General features: G+C 43.2%; 1 pseudogene; it reads right to left on the reverse strand.

Annotated features, from left to right (window-relative positions):
* The window catches only part of LOC122935435, a 178,709-nt pseudogene that overhangs the window by 54,283 nt on the left and 104,986 nt on the right, over positions 1–19,440 (reverse strand).

Here is a 19,440-nt window from a genome sequence, read left to right on the forward strand (position 1 = left end):
CCTCCCTCCCTCCCTCTATTGTATTATCATTGGTGCCAGTTTGCGCCCCCCCCGACCCACCTCCCTCCCTCCCTCTATTGTATTAATATCATTGGTGGCCCCCCCTCTCACCCCCCTGATCATTGGTGGCAGCGGAGAGTTCCGATCGGAGTCCCAGTTTAATCGCTGGGGCTCCGATCGGTAACCATGGCAACCAGGACGCTACTGTAGTCCTGGTTGCCATGGTTACTTAGCAATATTAGAAGCATCATACTTACCTGCTGTGCTGTCTGTGACCGGCCGGGAGCTCCTCCTACTGGTAAGTGACAGATCATTAAGCAATGCACCGCACAGACCTGACACTTACCAGTAGGAGGAGCTCCTGGCCGGTCATAGATAGCGCAGCAGGTAAGCATGATGCTTCTAATATTGCTAAGTAACCATGGCAACCAGGACTGCAGTAGCGTCCTTGGTTACCGATCGGAGCCCCAGCGATTAAACTGGGACTCCGATCGGAACGCTCCACTGTCACCAATAATTGGGGGGGGGGGGAGAGGGGAGGCCGCACACTGGCCACCAATGATATTAATACAATAGAGAGAGGGGGGCCGCACACGGGCCACAAATGATAATACAATAGAGGAAGGGAGGGGGGGCCGCACACTGGCCACCAATGATAATACAATAGAGCGAGGGGGGAGCCGCACAATACAATAGTGGGGGGGGGGGGCGCATAATACAATAGTGGGAGGGAGGGGGAGCCAGGGGGGGCGCACACTGGCCACCAATGAAATTAAAACTGGGGAGGGAGGGGCTAAGATATGCTGATCTCTTACAGGGGGCTAAGATATGCACAATTAACCCCTTCAGGTGCGGCACCTGAGGGGTTAATTGTGGGGATCACACCCCCCTGTAAGAGATCGGGTGCTACCAGGCAGCAGGTACATAGTTCGTAGTATATTCTAACTTGAAGCGTCCCCATCACCCCATCACCATGGGAACGCCTCTGTGTTAGAATATACTGTCGGATATGAGTTTTCATGATGTAACTCTAATCCGATGGCATATTCTAACACAGAGGCATTCCCATGGTGATGGGGACGCTTCAAGTTAAAATATACCATCGGATTGGAGAAAACTCAGATCCGATGGTATAATAGGGACTCCTGACTTTACATTGAAAGTCAATGGGGAAGGATCCGTTTGCAATTGCACCATATTGTGTCAACGTCAAACGGATCCGTCCCCATTGACTTGCATTGTAAACGACTTTTTCCTTCATGTCCGTGGATCCTCCAAAAATGGAGAAAAGGAAGACTCACGGAAGGAAAAACGGACACGGACCACAGAACCTGTTTTTGCGGGCCGAAAAATAAACAAACGGTTGTGTTCATGAGACCTAAGGAGAATAGCAGAAACTCCTAATGCTGGCCATACATGTAATGATTGCGGAGACCCTCAAATGCCAGGGCAGTACAAACACCCCACAAATGACCCCACCAAGTCTCATATTCCACTAACTTGTGACAAAAAATAAAAACTTCCATGAACTCACTATGCCCATCACAAAATACCTTGGGATGTCTTCTTTCCAAAATAGGGTCACATGTGGGGTATTTATACTGCCCTGGCATTTTAGGGGCCCTAAAGCGTGAGAAGAAGTCTGGAATCCAAATGTCTAAAAATGCCCTCCTAAAAGGAATTTGTGCCCCTTTGCACCCCTAGGCTGCAAAAAAGTGTCACACATGTGGTATCGCTGTACTCAGGAGAAGTTGGGCAATGTGTTTTGGGGTGTCTTTTTACATATACCCATGCTGGGTGAAATAAATATCTGTGTCAAATGACAACTTTGTATAAAGAAAATGGGAAAAGTTGACTTTTAGAGGAGATATTTCTCTCACCCAGCATGGGTATATGTAAAAATACACCCCAAAACATGTTGCCCTACTTCTTCTGAGTACGGCAATACCACATGTGTGACACTTTTTTGCAGCCTAGGTGGGCAAAGGGGCCCAAATTCGAAAGAGCATCTTTAGGATTTCACAGGGCATTTTTTACACATTTGCATTTCAAACTACTTCTCAAGCATTAGGGCCCCTAAAATGCCAAAGCAGTATAAATACCCCACAAGTGACCCCATTTTGGAAAGAGGACACCAAGGTATTTCGTGATGGGCATAGTGAGTTCATGGAAGTTTTTAATTTTTGTCACAAGTTAGTGGAATATGAGACTTTATAAGAAAAAAAATTAAAAAATAAAAATCATAATTTTCCGCTAACTTGTGACCAAAAATATAAACTTTTATGAACTCACTATGCCCATCAGCGAATACCTTAGGGTGTGTTCTTTTTAAAATGGGGTCACTTGTGGGGTAGTTATACTGCCCTGGCATTTTAGGGGCCCTAATGTGTGAGAAATAGTTTGGAATCTAAATTCGTAAAAATGCCCTGTGAAATCCTGAAAGTACTCATTGGAAATTGGGCCCCTTTGCGCATCTTGGCTGCAAAAAAGTGTCACACATGTGGTATCGCCGTTTTCAGGAGAAGTTGGGCAATGTGTTTTGGGGTGTCTTTTTACATATACCCATGCTGGGTGAGAGAAATATCTCTCTAAAATGAAAAATTTGTATAAAAAACATTGAAAGGTTGACTTTTAGAGAGATATTTCTCTCACCCAGTATGGGTATATGTAAAAAGACACCCCAAAACACATTGCCCAACTTCTCCTGAAAACGGCGATACCACATGTGTGGCACTTTTTTGCAGCCAAGAATTTCCAAACTTCTTCTCACGCCTTAGGGCCCCTAAAATGCCAGAACAGTATAACTACCCCATAAGTGACCCTATTTTGGAAAGAAGACACCCCAAGGTATTTCGTGATGGGCATAGTGAGTTCATGGAAGTTTTTATTTTTTGTCATAAGTTAGTGGAATATGAGACTTTATAAGAAAAAATAATAATAATAATAATAATAATAAATCATCATTTTCCGCTAACTTGTGACAAAAAATAAAAACCTTCTATGAACTCACTATGCCCATCAGCGAATACCTTAGGGTGTCTACTTTCTGAAATGGGGTCATTTGTGGGGGTTTTCTACTGTCTGGGCATTGTAGAACCTCAGGAAACATGACAGGTGCTCAGAAAGTCAGAGCTGCTTCAAAAAGCCCATCAGCGAATACCTTAGGGCAGTGATGGCGAACCTATGGCACGGGTGCCAGAGGCGGCACTCAGAGCCCTCTATGTGGGCACCCGCACCCTGGAAAACATCTATGTTGTACCGATATGCCTTATACTTCTCCTGTCAGTCATTAGCGCAGGGCGCACCATGAACAGCACAGGCAGCACACTGAATGTAGGCAGGATATTGTAGATAAATGATAAAGTACATGGAAGATATTCTATATTGGACTGTAGTATTCAAGGTAAATTGCAGTGTTGGCACTTTGGGATAAATAAGTGGGTTTATGTTGCAGTTTGGGCACTTGGTCTGTAAAAGGTTCGCCATCACTGCCTTAGGGTGTCTTCTTTCCAAAATGGGGTCACTTGTGGGGTAGTTATACTGCCTTGGCATTTTAGGGGCCCTAATGCGTGAGAAGTAGTTTGAAATCCAAATGTGTAAAAAATGCCCTGTGAAATCGTGAAGGTGCTGTTTAGAATTTCCAAATATTTTTATTTTTTTTCTAAATGGCTTTACCTCAGTGATACCAAATATCTATTTTTTACATGATCTATTCTTTAAATGTCTACCTGCTGTCTTTGTCTGTCAAATTTTCTGTGGATAGAATCTACATTATTGGGAGGACAAGTAACCAACCAAACTCTATTAGAAATGGTATTAGAAGGGGTCCTCTCCTTTTCCAGGTAGGGCCTGATCTAACCATTCAGTTTCCACCTCTGGGGCAGAGAAAGTCAAGTGTCTCTTGTGCCATTCTGCAAAATTTACCCTCCCTTTCTTTTTAGCTATTCACATCCTACTTTGTGTTGCCTGAGGATGATTTGTTTTACCTGCAATTTTGCTTTGCTCTAGTCCGAAGGCAGAACATACATACCCTTTCAATAATTTTGCACAAGTGGAGCTGTGAGAGAGTGGTTACATAGCACCAGCAATTAAAGGGGTTCTACAGTTTGTTACATCCTATGGATAGATCATCAGCATCTGACCGGCGGGGGTCCGCCACCCGGGACCCCTGCCGATCAGCTGTTTGAGAAAGCAGAAGCGCTCCTGCAGCGCCGTGGCCTTCTCACTGTTTACCGCAGGCCCAATGACGTCACGACTTGTATCAACTGGACTGGACGGGGTAAGCTCTATTCAAGTGAAAAGCTTAGCCACACCCAGGCCAGTGATACTAGTCGTGATGTCACTGGGCCAGCAGTAAACAGTGAGAAGGCCGCGGCGCTGCTGGAGCGCCACTGCCTTCTCAAACAGCTGATCGGCAGGGGTCCCGGGTGTCGGTAAAACAAACTGTAGAACCTCTTTAATTATACTAATTCTTAATTTAGCATTTGTAGGGCTGGTCCTAGGTTGGAGACTAGGGGACTGATATGTGACCCAGTGTGGTTGCAAAAACATACTTAGAGCATCAACTTTATAGAAATTGGTCCAACCTTTTGCATGAATACAGACAACACTGCCACACTTTAAACTCACAGGAGTCTCCTGCAGTTTCTCATGGAGTTAACGTTGGGTTCTCTCGACAACAGCCGGATCTGCCCCAGGAAAAGGAACGGCATACTGCTGTATCTCATTACTGTAAAATACTGCACCCCTGCAAAAGAGAAATCAGTGAAATTCAGATATCTTTTACAAAAATGGAGTGGCTCTACTACTCCGTAGGATGGAGAGGTGCTCAATATCTAGGTGTGAACTCCAAACACCAGAAAGTAAAGAATTTCAAATAATATTGGAGATATGGCACTCAATATCTGGGAATTTTGCTCAAAACAAGTCGCTTTATTGATGCAATAAAATACTTAAAATGTCATACAAAGTACGTAATTTGTACAGAAATTAAATAACATAATAATAAAAAGTCACAATTGACAATATAAAAATCACTTATAGTGTATATATAAACACACATCAGACAGCAAATGGGTACTTGTCTGTAATCTGATTGAATGGGTCCAGAGAGTTAAATTCTCAGCACTAGAGCACTGAATGTGTTATTGCTCAATAGTTTTCAATGAGAAATTGATCGAATGTCACCATTCATTCGGTATAAAATAATCACCAATTATCATTAATGTAGTGCAGTCGCAGGATTTTCGCATTTAATAGTAGAAGTTATTCCGAATATGCATATATCACAGTTCATGGAACTTATCGGATTAGAGTTCAGAAGTTGTTAGCTCTAGGTGGCGTCCCACCTTTTTTCAAGCTATTTAAATCCCTTACCTCCACTTCTCAATACGGTTTGTTCAGTCACCGTTTCCTCAGCGTCCCAAATATTCGATTTCTCCTTGCTTGTAAATCAGAGTGTCTCACTCTGAGGAGTTTTCGAACTTGATGTAGGACGAGTTGATAACTTAGGAGGTTATTGGTAAGGGAGGTGTAGCTGTAGATCTCCTTGCGTACGCCAAAAATGGTGGTAATGTGGGGTCCAGGTTCCTCCCAGACGCGTTTCGAAGTCCCAAGGGGTGCTGACTTCTTCCTCAGTGGTGACCTGGCTCCCCCTAAACCACCTTTTTATACCATCTTTGTTAATTGGTTCCAGATGTCCCAAAGATCAGTCCTGGATCACAATCCAGGTACCATAGTGACAAAATCTGGTCTGGATTATTACAATGTACTATACTTCAATGATAAAATTGAATATTTTAATGATAAAGTAAATTCAATCAGAGATATAGCTCCCACATTTCTTCCATAAGTATAATACATCGAAATCTTGCTATTTTTGAAAAAAACGCATATGCGGTAATGATGCGGTTTCCATGCGTTTTTTTTAGAGTCGATGCGTTTTTTTCAGAAAAGCTGCTGAAATTACATCCTTAGTCATTTGCATGAGGGATTTGGTGTTATTTGCTTCCTTACTCTCGTTATGCACAATAACATGAATTAAAATGTATAAATGAATATAAAAATATTTAATTGGTAAAAAATATAATAAATAAATGCACCTTCGCATATTTTTTACATCCAAAAGTAGATGAATCAAACTGACTTAGTCCAACATGGAGGACTGTTGTCAGATTGGATGAACACGAGATTGTGGCTGAATGGGAGGTGGGTGCCGTCCACCAAGACACGGTCCGATGTACGTAATTAATATACCATCTGACCATGTGTCGGTGGAAGGCAACCACCCCAGGTTTTAATCTGCTACAAGAAGCCAAAGATTTCTAACTCTGCATTTAATCCATGTGGTATAAGGGTGTCCAGTTCAAAAATCCATCTTGATTCTATTCTGGACATTTTCTCCACATGGTTACCTCCTCTCCAATCCACTTCCACTTTCTCTATCGCTGCAAAACATAGATCTGTTTGTTGACCGTGATGTTCTTTAAAATGTTTTGACAGTGGGTGGTCCATGTGGCCTTTCCTGATGTTATTGAGATGTTCTGCAATCCTTTTTTTTAAAGTTCTTTTTGTTCTTCCCACATAGATTTTGTTGCATGGACAACTTATTATGTAAATAACACTAGTAGTATTACAAGTGAGGTATTCTTTTATTTTATGTCTGAGTTGGTTAGTCGGGGATATTATTTCCTGTGTCTTTCGTGGGAACTTAGTCGATCGGCAGTTGATACAAGTGCCGCATCTATAGAAGCCTTTGATATCCAACATTGTCTGTATCGTGGGTTTGTTGGTTTTCTTCTTTTTTATTGTAGGGGCTACCTTTAATCCTAAATTGGGGGCCTTACTGTACACAATGTGTGGTGTGATCGGGATCAATGAGCCTATCAATCTATCTTCTTTAAGAAAATGCCAATGTTTTTTAATTATATGTTGTATTCAGTGGCGTACACACAATCCATGGGGCCCCGGTGCGAAACTGATCTATGGGGCCCCCTCCCCGTCGCCCCCCCCCCCCCCCAACCTGCCTCCTAGCCCCCCCCCCACTACCTCCCCTACCAGTGGTGTAACTATAGTGTTATGGGCCACAGTACAAACATTTTTTCAAAGAACCGGCAGATTTTTTTACTAAGGGCTCTTTCCGTGCGGCTAATCCGCGGCGTGACTGAGTGCCAAGCCCCATTCTAGACAGCAGGGACACGGAGCAGTGACATGATTGACTGTGATCTTTTTACTACAAAATCACGGTGACAACTTTATGTCTCTGTGATTTTGTAGTAAAGAGATCACAGAGAGGCACGGAGCATAATCAGTCATGTTAATGCTCTGTGTCTCTGCTGTCCGGAACGGGGCTTGGCTCTCATTTACGCAGCGGATTCCTCGCACGGGATCCGCTTGTGTTAACCTCCTCAGGACCGCCGTACGCAGGATTGCGTCCTGCCGGCGGTCCTGCTCTTCTGGGTGGACGCATATACGCGTCCTCCCGCGAGAGCCGAAATTTCCTGTGAACGCGCGCGCACAGGCGCGCGCGCTCACAGGAACGGAAGGTAAGCGAGTGGATCTCCAGCCTGCCAGCGGCGATCGCTCGCTGGCAGGCTGGAGATCCGAATTTTTTAACCCCTAACAGGTATATTAGACGCTGTTTTCATAACAGCGTCTAATATACCTCCTACCTGGTCCTCTGGTGGTCCCTTTTGTTAGGATCGACCACCAGAGGACACAGGTAGGTCAGTACAGTCCCACCAAACACCACACTACACTACACTACACCCCCCCGTCACTTATTAACCCCTTATAAACCCCTGATCACCCCATATAAACTCCCTGATCACCCCCCTGTCATTGATCACCGCCCTGTCATTGATCACCCCCCTGTCAGGCTCCGTTCAGACGTCCGCATGATTTTTACGGATCCGATCCATGTATCCATGGATCCGTAAAAATCATGCGGACATCTGAATGGAGCCTTACAGGGGGGTGATCAATGACAGGCGGGTGATCACCCATATACACTCCCTGATCACCCCCTGTCATTGATCACCCCCCTATCAGGCTCCATTCAGACGTCCGCATGATTTTTACGGATCCGATCCATGTATCCATGGATCCGTAAAAATCATGCGGACGTCTGAATGGAGCCTTACAGGGGGGTGATCAATGACAGGCGGGTGATCACCCATATACACTCCCTGATCACCCCCTGTCATTGATCACCCCCCTGTCATTGATCACCCCCCTGTCAGGCTCCATTCAGACGTCCGCATGATTTTTACGGATCCGATCCATGTATCCATGGATCCGTAAAAATCATGCGGACGTCTGAATGGAGCCTTACAGGGGGGTGATCAATGACAGGCGGGTGATCACCCATATACACTCCCTGATCACCCCCTGTCATTGATCACCCCCCTGTCATTGATCACCCCCCTGTCAGGCTCCATTCAGACGTCCGCATGATTTTTACGGATCCGATCCATGTATCCATGGATCCGTAAAAATCATGCGGACGTCTGAATGGAGCCTTACAGGGGGGTGATCAATGACAGGCGGGTGATCACCTATATACACTCCCTGATCACCCCCTGTCATTGATCACCCCCCTGTCATTGATCACCCCCCTGTCAGGCTCCATTCAGACGTCCGCATGATTTTTACGGATCCGATCCATGTATCCATGGATCCGTAAAAATCATGCGGACGTCTGAATGGAGCCTTACAGGGGGGTGATCAATGACAGGCGGGTGATCACCTATATACACTCCCTGATCACCCCCTGTCATTGATCACCCCCCTGTCATTGATCACCCCCCTGTCAGGCTCCATTCAGACGTCCGCATGATTTTTACGGATCCGATCCATGTATCCATGGATCCGTAAAAATCATGCGGACGTCTGAATGGAGCCTTACAGGGGGGTGATCAATGACAGGCGGGTGATCACCCATATACACTCCCTGATCACCCCCTGTCATTGATCACCCCCCTGTCATTGATCACCCCCTGTCATTGATAACCCCCCTGTAAGGCTCCATTCAGACGTCCGCATGCGTTCTGTGGATCCGATCCATGTATCCATGGATCCGTAAAAAATCATGCGGATGTCTGAATGGAGCCTTACAGGGGGGGTGATCAGTGACAGGGGGGTGATCACCCTGATTACCCTGATCACCCCCTGTCATTGATCACCCCCCTGTAAGGCTCCATTCAGACGTCCGCATGCGTTCTGTGGATCCGATCCATGTATCCATGGATCCGTAAAAAATCATGCGGATGTCTGAATGGAGCCTTACAGGGGGGGTGATCAATGACAGGGGGGTGATCAGGGAGTCTATATGGGTGATCACCCCCCTGTCATTGATCACCCCCCTGTCATTGATCACTCCCCCCCTGGTAAGGCTCCATTCAGCCATTTTTTTGGCACAAGTTAGCGGACATTTTTTGTTTGTTTTTGTTTTTGTTTTTTCTTACAAAGTCTCATATTCCACTAACTTGTGTCAAAAAATAAAATCTCACATGGACGCACCATACCCCTCACGGAATCCAAATGCGTAAACATTTTTAGACATTTATATTCCAGACTTCTCACGCTTTAGGGCCCCTAAAAAGCCAGGGCAGTATAAATACCCCGCATGTGACCCCATTTCGGAAAGAAGACACCCCAAGGTATTCCGTGAGGGGCATATTGAGTCCATGAAAGATTGAAATTTTTGTCCTAAGTTAGCGGAAAGTGAGACTTTGTGAGAAAAAAAACAAAAAAAAATCAATATCCGCTAACTTATGCAAAAAAAAAAAAAATTCTAGGAACTCGCCATGCCCCTCATTGAATACCTTGGGGTGTCTTCTTTCCAAAGTGGGGTCACATGTGGGGTATTTATACTGCCCTGGCTTTTTAGGGGCCCGAAAGCGTGAGAAGAAGTCTGGGATCCAAATGTCTAAAAATGCCCTCCTAAAAGGAATTTGGGCCCCTTTGCGCATCTAGGCTGCAAAATAGTGTCACACATGTGGTATCGCCGTTCTCAGGAGAAGTTGGGGAATGTGTTTTGGGGTGTCATTTTACATATACCCATGCTGGGTGAGATAAATATCTTGGTCAAATGCCAACTTTGTATAAAAAAATGGGAAAAGTTGTCTTTTGCCAAGATATTTCTCTCACCCAGCATGGGTATATGTAAAATGACCCCCAAAAACACATTGCCCAACTTCTCCTGAGTACGGCGATACTAGATGTGTGACACTTTTTTGCAGCCAAGGTGGGCAAAGGGGCACCTTTCGGATTTCGCAGGCCATTTTTTACACATTTTGATTGCAAGGTACTTCTTACACATTTGGGCCCCTAAATTGCCAGGGCAGTATAACTACGCCACAAGTGACCCCATTTTGGAAAGAAGACACCCCAAGGTATTCCGTGGGGGGCACGGCGAGTTCCTAGAATTTTTTATTTTTTGTCACAATTTAGCGGAAAATGATGATTTTTCTTTTTTTTTCTTTTTTCCTTACAAAGTCTCATATTCCACTAACTTGCGACAAAAAATAAAAAATTCTAGGAACTCGCCATGCCCCTCACGGAATACCTTGGGGTGTCTTCTTTCCAAAATGGGGTCACTTGTGGGGTAGTTATACTGCCCTGGCAATTTAGGGGCCCAAATGTGTGAGAAGAACTTTGCAATCAAAATGTGTAAAAAATGCCCTGCAAAATCCGAAAGGTGCACTTTGGAATATGTGCCCCTTTGCCCACCTTGGCAGCAAAAAAGTGTGACACATCTGGTATCGCCGTACTCAGGAGAAGTTGGGCAATGTGTTTTGGGGTGTCATTTTACATATACCCATGCTGGGTGAGAAAAATATCTTGGTCAAATGCCAACTTTGTATAAAAAAATGGGAAAAGTTGTCTTTTCCCAAGATATTTCTCTCACCCAGCATGGTTATATGTAAAATGACACCCCAAAACACATTCCCCAACTTCTCCTGAGTACGGCGATACCACATGTGTGACACTTTTTTGATGCCAAGGTGGGCAAAGGGGCACATATTCCAAAGTGCACCTTTCGGATTTCACCGGTCATTTTTTACAGATTTTGATTGCAAAGTTCTTCTCACACATTTGGGCCCCTAAATTGCCAGGGCAGTATAACTACGCCACAAGTGACCCCATTTTGGAAAGAAGACACCCCAAGGTATTCCGTGAGGGGCATGGCGAGTTCCTAGAATTTTTTATTTTTTGTCGCAAGTTAGTGGAATATGAGACTTTGTAAGGAAAAAAGAGAAAAAAAAAAATCATCATTTTCCGCTAACTTGTGACAAAAAATAAAAAATTCTAGGAACTCGCAGTGCCCCTCACGGAATACCTTAGGGTGTCTTCTTTCCAAAATGGGGTCACTTGTGGCGTAGTTATACTGCCCTGGCAATTTAGGGGCCCAAATGTGTGAGAAGTACCTTGCAATCAAAATGTGTAAAAAATGGCCTGCAAAATCCGAAAGGTGCACTTTGGAATATGTGCCCCTTTGCCCACCTTGGCAGCAAAAAAGTGTGACACATCTGGTATCGCCGTACTCAGGAGAAGTTGGGGAATGTGTTTTGGGGTGTCATTTTACATATACCCATGCTGGGTGAGAAAAATATCTTGGTCAAATGCCAACTTTGTATAAAAAAATGGGAAAAGTTGTCTTTTCCCAAGATATTTCTCTCACCCAGCATGGGTATATGTAAAATGACACCCCAAAACACATTCCCCAACTTCTCCTGAGTACGGCGATACCACATGTGTGACACTTTTTTGCTGCCAAGGTGGGCAAAGGGGCGCATATTCCAAAGTGCACCTTTCGGATTTCACCGGTCATTTCTTACACATTTTGATTGCAAAGTTCTTCTCACACATTTGGGCCCCTAAATTGCCAGGGCAGTATAACTACCCCACAAGTGACCCCATTTTGGAAAGAAGACACCCCAAGGTATTCTGTGAGGGGCATGGTGAGTTCCTAGAAATTTTTATTTTTTGTCGCAAGTTAGTGGAATATGAGACTTTGTAAGAAAAAAATAAAAATAAAAAATCATCATCATTTTCCACTAACTTGTGACAAAAAATAAAAAGTTCTATGAACTCACTATGCCCATCAGCGAATACCTTAGGGTGTCTACTTTCCGAAATGGGGTCATTTGTGGGGTTTTTCTACTGTTTGGGCATTGTAGAACCTCAGGAAACTTGACAGGTGCTCAGAAAATCAGAGCAGTTTCAAAAAGCGGAAATTCACATTTTTGTACCATAGTTTGTAAATGCTATAACTTTTACCCAAACCATTTTTTTTTTTTGCCCAAACATTTTTTTTTTATCAAAGACATGTAGAACTATAAATTTAGCGAAAAATTTATATATGGATGTCGGTTTTTTTGCAAAATTTCACAGCTGAAAGTGAAAAATGTCATTTTTTTGCAAAAAAATCGTTACATTTTGATTAATAACAAAAAAAGTAAAAATGTCAGCAGCAATAAAATACCACCAAATGAAAGCTCCATTAGTGAGAAGAAAAGGAGGTAAAATTCATTTGGGTGGTAAGTTGCATGACCGAGCGATAAACGGTGAAAGGAGTGTAGTGCCGAAGTGTAAAAAGTGGCCTGGTCATGAAGGGGGTTTCACCTAGCGGGGTTGAAGTGGTTAAAGAGCCCTAAGCCCAATGCATGGCTACACTCACCCAGTCCTAATAAAATCTGGTCCTACCTCATCCAGGGTGTCGCTGGCGTCGGCGTGATGTCCGCTGGATCCAGAACAAGGTCCCTGTGGTGAGAAAAAAAGAATAATCACATAAGGAAGGGATGGTGACTGCCCCTGTGAAATCACCAGCTGGCCTGTAAGACTGAGCCATGCCAATGTGTAGCAGGGTAATCTAGGACATTTCCCTTAAGTGCAACCACACGGTACTAATGCCCACCTTGTGGCCCCTCACAGTAGTTATGCCCACCTTTGTTCCCGTCACAGTAATTATGCCCAGATATGTGCCCCCTCATAGTAGTTATGCCAAATATGTGTCCCCTTACAGTAGTAATGCCAGATTATGTGCCCCCTCACAGTATTAATGCCAGACTATGTGCCCCTCACCTAGTAACGCCAGATTATATGCCCCTTACAGTAGTAATGCCAGATTATGTGCCCCTCACAGTATTTATGCCCAGTTATGTGCCCCCTCAAAGTAAATATGCCCACATATGTGCCCCCTCAGAGTGGTTATGCCAGATTACGTGTCCTCTCACAGTAATAATGCCAGATTATGTGCCCCTTCACAGTATTTATGCCCGGTTATGTGCCCCCTCAAAGTAAATTTGCCCAGATATGTGTCTCCTCAGAGTGGTTATGCCAGATTATGTGCCCCTCACATTAGATATGCTCACATATGTGCCCCTCACATTGGTTATGCCAGATTAGGCTCCTTTCACACTAGCGTTCGTCGGTCCGCTCGTGAGCTCCGTTTGAAGGGGCTCACGAGCGGACCCGAACGCCTCCCTCCAGCCCTGATGCAGTCTGAATGGAGCGGATCCGCTCAGACTGCATCAGTCTGGCGGCGTTCAGCCTCCGCTCCGCTCGCCTCCGCACGGACAGGCGGACAGCTGAACGCTGCTTGCAGCGTTCAGCTGTCCGCCTGGCCGTGCGGAGGCGAGCGGATCCGTTCAGACTTACAATGTAAGTCAATGGGAACGGATCCGCTTGAAGATGACACCATATGGCTCAATCTTCAAGCGGATCCGTCCCCCATTGACTTTACATTGAAAGTCTGAACGGATCCGCTCAGGCTGCTTTCACACTTAGAATTTTTTCTAAGTTATTAATGCAGACGGATCCGTACTGAACGGAGCCTCCGTCTGCATTAATATGATCGGATCCGTTCAGAACGGATCCGCCCGAACGCTAGTGTGAAAGTAGCCTTACATGCCCCGTCACAGTAGTTATGCCTTCATATGTGCCCCCTCATAGTTATGCCTTTATATGTGCCCCCTCACAGTAGTTATGCCACATTAGGTGCCCCCTCAAATTAGTTATGGCAGATTAGGTGCCCCTCAGTAGAGATGCCAACTTTTGTGCCCCCTCACTCTAGTTGTTCCCATCAATCCCCCCCCCCTCTGCCCCTCTGCCCCCTGCCCCTCTGCCCCTTTGCCCCCTTGCCCCCAGTCTGCAGCATTAGAAAAAAAAATTCTTACATACTTACCTTCTTCCCTGATGAGAGTAGGCAGCTTGCCGGGCTTTTAGGTCTCCTCCCACAGTGACAGGAAGCAGCGCGATCTGGGGCCAGCAGGGGGAGATCCTGAGCTCTGAAGATCAGTGAAGCAGGGAGCAGAGAGGTTTCCCTGCTTCACTATAGAAACGGAACTGCCGGCCGTGTGTGTGTGAGTGCGTGCCCCCCCCCCCTTACTTGACCCTCCGGCCCCCCCACCCCCCATATTATACATGTAATGGTGGCATGGAGCGCTCTGATGGGGCCCGAAATTGCCACTGTACTTCATGCCGGGCCCCACCAGAGCGCTCCATTACATCTGAGTACAGCGGGAGCCCTGCCAGCGGCCTGGGGGGGAGTCCACAGGCGGCCGGGCCCCCTGGAGTGCCGGGCCCGATCGCAACTGCGACCCCTGCGACCCTGGTATGTACGCCACTGGTTGTATTTTTCGGTATTGGGCATTAAAGGGTAAGACCATTCTCATAGTCCCCTCATCTTTATTTTTCTTTCTCACTTTAGTTGGATTGAAGAAGGATTTTCTATCTAATTCTCTCACCTTACTTAGAGATGAATCTACTAAAATCTCTGGGTATTCTCTAGTTACAAATTGTTCCTTCATTTTGCATGCTTCCTCTTCAAATTGCTCCTCTTTAGTGCAATTACGTTTTATGCGTCGGAACTGTCCATATGGTATATTTAGCAGCCATCTAGGTAGATGTCCGCTGGTATAGGGGATCATACTATTTTTTGCAACCTCCTTCAGAAAGGTATTACAGATTACTTTCTCACCTTCAATTTGGATATTTAAGTCCAAGAATTCGATGTTTCCATCGTATATCTTGGATGAAAGGTGTATATTTCTGTCATTCCTGTTTAATCCATCTATGAAGGAGGCTAGCGAACTAGTGTCCCCGTTCCATACTAAAATAATGTCGTCAATATACCTATACCATAGCACCAGGTCCGTCCCCAGTCGTGGTAAGACAGACCTCTCCTCCCAGTCTGCCATGAAGAGGTTCGCATAACTGGGGGCGAACCTGGTGCCCATGGCGGTACCGCACTTTTGCACATAAAAATTTGAGCCAAAACAAAAATAATTGTGAGACAAGATGAAGTTAACACTTTCTTCTAGGAAGCTTATCTGTTCTTTTTTGAGTCTACCTTCCATTAATAATTGATCCTTCATAGCTATCGTCCCTTGTTGGTAGTCAATAATTGTGTATAATGACCGTACATCTAATGTGCACATTGTCCACTTGGGGTCAAATTTTAACTTTTCTAGAATGTCTATAACTTGTGTCGTATCTCGGATGTAAGTTTTCATATTCTTTACTGTCGGCTGGAGGTGAGTGTCAATATATTTTGACAAATTACTTGTGATTGAACCAATCCCGGAAATTATGGGTCAGCCGGGTGGTTGTGTTGGGTTCTTGTGTAACTTCGGCAGACAGTAAAAAATTGGCATTCTTGCCTGTGTATCACATATAAATTCATATTCTTGTCTATTTATTACATTTTGGGAGAATCCTCTTTCACACAGTTGTTTCAACTCCTCTTGATAGACTTTAGTCGGATCGACTTTTACTCTCATATATGTACTCTCATCCTCCAATTGTTTAAGACATTCCTTATTGTAATCTTCCTCACCCCAAATAACAATGGCCCCTCCCTTATCTGCTGATCTAATCACTATTTTTTCTTTCATTTGTAATTCCTTTATGGCTTTTATTTCCTGATTCGAAATGTTACATCCCCTATTATTATTTTTGATCTTTCTTAGATCATATTCAACTGATTGACGAAAAGCAATGATTTCCTGACTTAATTCCTGTATAGGATACTTCTTAGATTTATTTTTTAAATCTGTGTGGGTATATTCTTGTGTAACCGTCACTGGTCTCTCCATGGGGTTTTTAAGGTGGTATTTTTTAAGACATAACTTTCTAACGAATTTTTCGACGCCAATGTAGGCATCGAAATGATTTAGTTTCTGCGTGGGTGCGAACTTAAGTCCCTTATTTAATAAACGCATCTGTGTTTCTGTTAGTGTTGTATTACTTAAATTTACCACTAGGTTTTGTGTTATATCTTCTATCTGTGTTTTCGTGCCCCTCTTGCCCTTTCCCCGTCGTATCTTCTTCTTTTTCCCTCCCAATGTGTGTCTCTCTGTTCCCGTATTGGGGATCTGTGTCTTGTGTTCTGAATTTCTTGTTGGCCTGGTGATTTGTGTCTCACCCTGTTCTGTATTTCTTGGTGAGTTGGTGTCCTTTGTCTTATGTAATTCTGTGCTCTTTCTCCATAATTGTGCCTCTGATCTGTCAGTCTGTGTCGTAGATTGTAATGATGTGTCCCTGGTGAATTTTGTTGGTGATTCCGTACTGGGGAATGTTGTGACCTCTCTCGTGTGCGTACCCTGTAATGTGAAGGGGTCACATCTAAAAAATGTTCCTCTGTCAGTAAATCAAATTTGTTACTAACCGGGATAGTGTATTTATTACTCCGGTCGTCTTTTTCTTGTCTCTCCCTTGTTGTATCCTTATTACTATTTTGTGTTATCATATGTCTATTTGGCTCTTGTCTGTTATCTGAATAATTTTTCATTATTTTTTTGGATTTCCTACTTATAATTTCTTGTTCTGTTTTATCAAGACTTTTTATTAACCTTTGTTGCCACAACTCGTATTCATCATCCCTGGACAATTTATCTATCTTATCTTTTACTAGATTCAATTGACTCATTATATTTTCCAACATCACAGTCCTCCTTTTTATAATTAACAATATCAACATTTTAGACTGTTCTTTCAGCAATGTGTTCCATTCGATTTCAAATTCAGGGTCCCATAGGTCCTGAACTGGTATCTTACTCAGACTCAGTCCCCTTGGGATAATATCACAATTGATATATTGTTGTAGGGATTTGATTTCCCATCTCTGCCTTAGTTGTTTTAACAGCAGAGTTTCAGCTTCCCTGAATAAATCAATGGTTGATTGGTTACAAATGGTCACACTTGCCTCAGAAACCTCAAAGTTAAACGCCTCTACATTTAATCTCTTGCTTTCAGCATGATTCCAGATATCCATCCCAGTGGACCTAGTGAGCTCTACTCCAATTGGAGTTATAAAGAGTTAAAATTTTTTACAAAAATGGAGTGGCTCTACTACTCCGTAGGATGGAGAGGTGCTCAATATCTAGGTGTGAACTCCAAACACCAGAAAGTAAAGAATTTCAAATAATATTGGAGATATGGCACTCAATATCTGGGAATTTTGCTCAAAACAAGTCGCTTTATTGATGCAATAAAATACTTAAAATGTCATACAAAGTACGTAATTTGTACAGAAATTAAATACCATAATAATAAAAAGTCACAATTGACAATATAAAAATCACTTATAGTGTATATATAAACACACATCAGACAGCAAATGGGTACTTGTCTGTAATCTGATTGAATGGGTCCAGAGAGTTAAATTCTCAGCACTAGAGCACTGAATGTGTTATTGCTCAATAGTTTTCAATGAGAAATTGATCGAATGTCACCATTCATTCGGTATAAAATAATCACCGATTATCATTAATGTAGTGCAGTCGCAGGATTTTCGCATTTAATAGTAGAAGTTATTCCGAATATGCATATATCACAGTTCATGGAACTTATCGGATTAGAGTTCAGAAGTTGTTAGCTCTAGGTGGCGTCCCACCTTTTTTCAAGCTATTTAAATCCCTTACCTCCACTTCTCAATACGGTTTGTTCAGTCACCGTTTCCTCAGCGTCCCAAATATTCGATTTCTCCTTGCTTGTAAATCAGAGTGTCTCACTCTGAGGAGTTTTCGAACTTGATGTAGGACGAGTTGATCACTTAGGAGGTTATTGGTAAGGGAGGTGTAGCTGTAGATCTCCTTGCGTACGCCAAAAATGGTGGTAATGTGGGGTCCAGGTTCCTCCCAGACGCGTTTCGAAGTCCCAAGGGGTGCTGACTTCTTCCTCAGTGGTGACCTGGCTCCCCCTAAACCACCTTTTTATACCATCTTTGTTAATTGGTTCCAGATGTCCCAAAGATCAGTCCTGGATCACAATCCAGGTACCATAGTGACAAAATCTGGTCTGGATTATTACAATGTACTATACTTCAATGATAAAATTGAATATTTTAATGATAAAGTAAATTCAATCAGAGATATAGCTCCCACATTTCTTCCATAAGTATAATACATCGAAATCTTGCTATTTTTGAAAAAAACGCATATGCGGTAATGATGCGGTTTCCATGCGTTTTTTTTAGAGTCGATGCGTTTTTTTCAGAAAAGCTGCTGAAATTACATCCTTAGTCATTTGCATGAGGGATTTGGTGTTATTTGCTTCCTTACTCTCGTTATGCACAATAACATGAATTAAAATGTATAAATGAATATAAAAATATTTAATTGGTAAAAAATATAATAAATAAATGCACCTTCGCATATTTTTTACATCCAAAAGTAGATGAATCAAACTGACTTAGTCCAACATGGAGGACTGTTGTCAGATTGGATGAACACAGATATCTCTTTAGTGTTTAAAGATATAAGTCACCTCTCCTGACATGACTATTTTAGCAAATACTTATACTCTTCATAAAATAACAATCCAGGGGCACTTCTCTTTACAGCCTTACAACTTTACACTGTGCCTTTCTTCTGTTATTCCTCGTAGAAATTTACAACTAAATTTCCAAACTAGGTGTGGCAGTTGTGTGTACCTACTGTTCAATGAGTGCTGACGGAGTCAGACTTTGTGTGGACACAACTCTTTAAAAGAGGATTGGCAGCGCCCTGTTAATGCATTCATACATTTCTAGGGGGAATAATACAGGAACAACATGGGTTATGGGAGCAGTGGCTCCAAAAACGTTATGTTATTAAATAATAAAGGCGTACAACTTTAAATTGTACCTTTGTATTAAACACATACACACAACTACAGTGACTCCCAGCAATGTGAAGGCTAATTTTATAGATATAATTTTTCTGCAACACTTTTCTATTTTGTAAATGCCAGAACCAAATGTAAATCATTTTTAATTTTACAAGAATCCGATGAGTAGACACTTTGTTTGTCATTTATTATGGATACTGTTATACAAAACCTTATGGGTCCGTTTTCTGTACTGACAAAATACCAATCATACAAATCCCCTTCAGTGAAGACTGACATTAGAAGTATCTCAGATATGATAATGATGTATTTTCTTATGACTACATT

This window comes from Bufo gargarizans, chromosome 4 (assembly GCF_014858855.1).
Source record: "Bufo gargarizans isolate SCDJY-AF-19 chromosome 4, ASM1485885v1, whole genome shotgun sequence".
Taxonomy (NCBI): domain Eukaryota; kingdom Metazoa; phylum Chordata; class Amphibia; order Anura; family Bufonidae; genus Bufo; species Bufo gargarizans.